Source organism: Arvicanthis niloticus, unplaced genomic scaffold (genome assembly GCF_011762505.2).
Source record: "Arvicanthis niloticus isolate mArvNil1 unplaced genomic scaffold, mArvNil1.pat.X pat_scaffold_1786_arrow_ctg1, whole genome shotgun sequence".
Lineage (NCBI taxonomy): Eukaryota > Metazoa > Chordata > Mammalia > Rodentia > Muridae > Arvicanthis > Arvicanthis niloticus.
The window spans coordinates 331-6,727 of NW_023045689.1; the positions used below are offsets into that span (position 1 = coordinate 331).

The following is a 6,397-nucleotide window of genomic DNA, read 5'->3' on the forward strand; positions in this document are numbered from 1 at the left end:
ATGGGTAAGCATAAATCCCTAACACTATTAATGATACACTGTTATACTTGCAGACAGGATCATGTTGTTCTCTGAGAGGCTCCACCCTGCAGGTGACTCAGACAGATACAGACACCCAGAGACAAATAGTGCATAGAGCTTGGGGACTCTTACAGAAGAAACAGGAAGAAGGATTGTGGGCCCAAAATGGGGTAGGAAGTCCACAGGAAAACCACAGAGTCAACTAACCTGGACCCTTGGGGATCTCAGAGACTGAACCACAAACCAAAGAACATACACCGGCTGGACCTAAGCCTCCTGCTCATATGTAGCAGACATGCAGCTTGGTCTTCATGTGGGTCCTAAACAACTGGAACCTGGAGTGGAGGCTATCCCAAAAGCTGTTGCCTGTCTGAGGCCTATGTTTTTCTAGCTGGGCTGCCTTGTCTGGCCTCAGTGGGAGAGAAGCACATAGCCTTACAGAGACTTGAAGTGCCAGGGTAGGGGCAATACCTAGAGGGTCCTTGTCTGCTTAGAGGAGAAGGGTAATGGGGATGGGAGAAAGACTATGGGAGAGGTGACTAGAAGGGGGTCAGTGAGTGGAATGTAAAGTGACTAGTTTAAAAAATAAAATTAAAATTTAAAAAGATGCAGTCTGAAGTATTTCAACAAGAAAGTACTGTGTAATATCTATCACTAATTTTCAACTATTTTTTACTATGTCTTTCAAATGCAGTTGTATTGGAACTTGAACACGTTGACAGGAACTAATATTAAACTTATGTACCTTTTTCTGTGTCTTTTGAGTGCATTATGTTAATGATTCAACATAATAATAGCATCATCAATAAATTACTAATTGCTGATTTGATAGTATTTGTTTCTTCATAAGTCTTGGATAGTCTAGGACTCTTACATACAATAGTGAGAATGTATCGTATCTATAATGCTGTTATCATGGAGAAGCAGCTGTAAGTGATACTCAGGGCATGGTCCATTGTGTTAGGAACTAAATCCAATGTGTTAAGTGACATTGACAGCTAGAAAAGAAATCAATAAAGTATTCTGGGTTGGTTCCTAAATGTTTCCCCTAAGAATTCAGGTGATACATCTTGATCCATCTAATGGCTTTCTGGAATATAGTAGAAGCTTTATAGTAGGCCCACTCAGGAAATAACTCATTGTACTTGTGCTCTTGACTGATATACTGGAACCCTAGAACTCACATTTTTCTCTGTGCTTCTTGGCCTTCATGAAGTGAGACTGTATCTCTGTGCCACAGACTCTTTACAATACTCTATTCTACTTGCCAGTGTCCCAAAGTGATGGGACTAAGCATACAATGAAACCTCTGCAAGTAAGAAAAAAATCTCTTCCTCCCTAAAAGTCAATTATCTCTGGTATGTTCCATGTCAGGAAACAGAGTAACAGATATAAGAGAATACGCTCTTTGAGGAGGTGATAGTTAAGCCATGAACTTTTAAGTAGATATCCAACAATGTGGAGTTTACTTTCTATTGAACACAATATAACAAGAAAAAGAAAGGCAAAATTTGGGGTCCAAATGGATAAAATAACAATACTAAGTGGTGGCTTAAGAAACAGTAGAAGGACAAATCAAACATATAAGCAAATGAACTCTAAGTAGCTTCATAAAGGAGATTAGTCTTATCTGCATTTTAATTCTTAGTACTTAGAATAATACCCTCAATAGATATGTGATGTATGAAAAAAAATATAGCTGAATGTGTCAATGTGTTATGGGATTGGTTATTTTCCTCACTGTTAATTCCAGGTAGCTCCTCATAATTTGCCCAAAGGAAGCATAAAATATGAGTCATTTAAAGTAACTTGAGGTGGAGGGGCAAAAGGTTTTTCTTCAAAGATACCTCCCACTCTACAAACAAATCCAGGAAAAGTTGCAATGGTATTAAATTATATTAAATATTTATGAGTAGGTGAAACATACAGCATACCATGATGTAGTCATTGCATATCATATACCCAGCCAGTAAGATGAAGATCAAGGACACTAAATGGACTCTCGATGTTCTCCGTTTTCTTAATGTTTTAATCAATCAGTTATCCTTCCTAACTTTAGTCTTCTATAGCGTAAGAATCTTACATCAGATTCCGAGAGCTCGACAAAGAACATTGAACAGTTAACAGGTCAAATTTTGGGGTTGGAACTGAGTTAAACTTGGAAGTTTACTGAGAATAAGTGATCCAGTTCATGTCACTCCTCTTTGCAGCTTGTAGCATTGCCTTCAGTTGTGCTTGGACATCAGTGAGCTTCTGCCGGTCTAAAGCTGCCGTGAAAAATGCCATTGTTCATAGCAATGTATAGGGATAGGGTAAATCACGTATTTCAGCTCCATCAAAGGTGTTAAGTAATGAAGAATTCTCATGAGCATAGGCATTGAAATGGGGTTAGAGACAAAGCTAATCACACGGAGATGGGAAACATTTAGATAAGGCTGGCAGAATAGCAGAGAGTACAGTATCTGTTAAATGGCAATGGTTTATGGCCAAATGCTGTAAGGTGTTTGAAAGCTTCTGCAAAAGAATCTGAAAAGGGCCTGCATCATCCCAATACATTGGGTTGTTACTAAGATTCAACAGCTTTAAGTGGGTGGCCTGAACGCTCTGGGATAGAAATTTGAGATCTCTGTAAGAAATTTCACAGAACGGCAAATACAAGAAATCCAAACTGGCTGGTAAGGCTCTGTGGAGAGAAAACAAAAATAGGATGAATTTCAGATGGAAAACAAAGCAGTCAGACTTGAGGGATCTAGAATAAACAGTTTTGCACACATACATTGCAGCAGCTAACAACAGGGGCTTTAATTCACATCCATAGACGTGTGAACCTGATAAGTTACTTTTCTCTTCTCAGAATTTACATCCTGGAGAATACTGTGAAGTATGTTATAGATAGGATTTGTGCCAAAGATTTAGTGGAAAACTCTTTAGTGGAAAATAAGTTTAGTGGAAAATTAATCTACTTTGTAATTACAACACAATCAAATGTGGAACTAGTTCACCTGCTTGGAACAGATAGGACAGAAGGAGCAACCCAACTGGAAGCTCTCTTTGGTCAGTCCATAAATGACAGCCTCCACATTCACGGCCTGAACCTTGGAGACAGCAGATTAGGAAAATCATCTGCCATCAGTCCATGAGTAAGTTACCTGGCTGTAGGTATGTGCACCTGTGCCGCAACATAAAGTCTTTCTCTCAGTTCCTCCTCTTCATCTCCCTACTGCTAGAGAAGGACTGCATTCATTTTTTCCCTTTATACTTCTGGACTGAGCACAGTGCCTGCCCATGCTTAGCTGACTAAGGGTTTGAAACCCTGCTTTCTCAGATTATAAGAGACACTTTCTGGCATGGCTACTTACAAACTCTTAAAAGGACAGAGATAAAAGGCATAAAGAGTTTTCCAGGCTCTCGGGAACCCCTAGCAATGATTTCCCTCTGTCTTAACTGGCGGTTCAGCAACCACAGGTACAGATTCCAAGCCCTCACCTGAGCAGGCTGTCCAGATGATCTGTGAGGCTAAAGGAAGACAGGTTGAGCTCTTTCAGGCAGTTCATCCGCCCAAGATAGTTGAGGAACACTCGGAAGACTTTCCCATGCAGAGATCTATAAGTGATTTTAGAGAGACTCAGGCTATCGAGATAGATCATGTGAGCCAGAAGAGTGGTGACTTCACTCAGTGAAGCCTGATCAACCGCCAGGTTCTGAATGCAAGTTAGATCAAGGAACTTCAGAGCGTGTTTGGCATAAGCAAATCTATCAATTTGTAGATCTCGGCAGCAGAGGTGCAAAGACCCTGCACTCTGCTCTACTTTATTCAGAAGCAAAGCAAAAAATTCCCTTTCTCTCAAGTGCCATCAAGGGAAAGGTCTACGAGTAGTTCCATAGGCTGCCTTGCGGACTGACTCTCAGGATTTGGATCTACAATGCTGCAATGGCTTTCTAACTTCAGAATAGAGCGTACAGAGTGAGTACAGCCATGGAAACAGGATGGAGATCTTGACACCAAATTCAGGGCATGTTGTTCTGCAGTCAACACCCTGCCTTACATCTAGGATCCTCAATTTACAGTTCCTGTAGGGAAAAGAGAAGATAGAACATTTAAGAGACATACAAAATTTTTTGAAGATATATTTATTTATGTATGTCAGTACACAAATTGTAATGTAAACTCACAGGATCAATAATGGCCTGTGGGGCCCTGGTCTGCACTCTTTATGTCAAATACCAACAAGTCTATCCCATGAAAATTCAACATCCTCTAATTGTTTTCTGCATCTTTTATTCACCTCAATTCCTCTCCAGTGCTTAAGTAAGTTAGTGTCTTTCTCCCATGTAATAACGCCTGCTATGTAAACCCATCAATTGTACTCTCAATAACAGATTTCATAATGAACATTGAGTAAAAATACCCTTTAATATGTTACCATGTGTTGGGCCAACAGTTTCACATTTAAATCTTCAGCATTCATTAGCTACTACCTTTGGGAAAGTAACAGTCTGCAGCATAACCTCCTATGTCTTACTATCTCTCTATTATACTGGGTCTTACCTAGAAGAACAATCCTGGACAGGAAGGAACTGAAGATTCTCAACCATGGCTTTCAGGAGTTCACGCTGGGGTTCCTGCACACTTAATGTTCCAATGTGAAGACAGGTAAAGGGCCAAACCTTCACTATTGCTGTCAGTGTCTTCCTATATCCTCCCATGAAGGCAGCAGAAAACAGTGGAACAAAAAGCTCCCTTGGAATCTCCCCAGGGATTGAATTGCTACAGGCTCATTGCTCAGTAGACTCTGTATAGCAAGATCCAAAAGCGAGGATGGGTCCCTTTCATCCATTATCATGAACCTATATCAGGATGAGAGATATTTAGAAGTCCTGAGAAAATATTCACAGACTCTTCTTTAAAACAAATGTGAGCCCTTTCCTATTCCGGCCTGAATGAAGCACGTTCATGAGTCAGTGACACCCAGAAATTAAGAGGTTTTTAGAACCTGGGAGGTCACGGATAGCTGCTCCAAGGATTTCATCATGCCACAAAATGAATATATTTAATTGCACCACAAACGATATCAGTATTGTTTGGACTACCATGAGAAAAAGAGAAAGAGGGAAGGTTGGGAGGCCCATTAGTGTTCAAATAATTAAAAAAAAAAAAAAAAGAAAAAAGTTTGGCCTGAAGGCTAAGCTCTACCATACATAAACAGCACCATGCCAAAAATACAAATAGAAAAGACTATTAAGATGCATGAAAAGAGAAACACCATGCAGGATGATGAGAAGACTCCAGAGGGAGCAGTCCCTGCCTGTCTGCTGGACAGAGAGGGGAAGTTGAAAGCAAAAGTACTTTCCAACATGATTAAGCATAAATGAAAAGGCAGGAAAATGGGAGGTACCTCTACCCAAAGTTCCTGGGTGCCTAAGGAGAAACAGAAGTATTGAAAGTTATTCAAACAGAAAAAAAGAAGGCATGGAAGAGAATGGTTACTAAAGTCTGCTTTGTTGGTGATAGTTTTACAAGAAACCCACATAAATATGAAAGGTTCTCTCCTTTATGCAGACTGTTACTCTCCCAAAGGTAGTAGGCCAATGGGTCACATTTCAAATTGCCCGTGACACACATCCTGAGCTGAAGCTACTTTTTGCCCTGCTCATACTCAGTGTGAAAAAGAATCTATCATCCCCATTATATACAAATCTGGGTGTGATCATCAAAGGTACAGTTATTGAAGTGAATGTGAACGAGTTAGGCCTTGTGACACAAAGAGGCAAGGTTATTTGGGGAAAGTATCCCCAGGTTACCAACAATTTTGTAAAGGATGGGTGCATAAATGTGGTCTTGCTGGTTTAACAGTGACGTCATACAAGTCATTCCACTCACTACCAAACACTACCCATGGTCAGGAAACACCATCACTGTGATTTTTCTGAACTACCAACCAGCCTTACTCCATGTTCATCATCAAGAAGTATTTATTAAATTATAAAGAAAGATAAAATACTGCCCAATTATAAAAAACAAATGTGAACAATGGAGAAAACATTAGTAGTACAATAAATTTGTGATAAAAACAGAAAGCTGCTTCTAGAAACCTCTACTGTATGTATAGATGAGAAACTGATTTTTCTAAGTGTACAAAGGTTTGCATGTGTATATATAAACATGGGCATGTATGTATGTATGTATGTATGTATGTATGTATGCATGCATGTGTGTATGTATATATGTATGAAAGACTACCATTATAATCAACAGTTAGTAGAAGGCAGTGTCAGTTACCTAGCCACCTGGCACCCAGTATGTCCTCTAGAAAGATACAAGTCATTAAGAATGAAATTGTAAATATACATGATATTGACATAGTCATCATTATCT

General features: G+C 39.6%; 1 pseudogene; it reads right to left on the reverse strand.

Annotated features, from left to right (window-relative positions):
• Positions 1-2,187: 2,187 nt before the first annotated feature.
• Positions 2,188-4,859, reverse strand: LOC117701673 (melanoma antigen preferentially expressed in tumors-like; annotated as a pseudogene).
• Between the last annotated feature and the right edge of the window lie 1,538 nt (positions 4,860-6,397).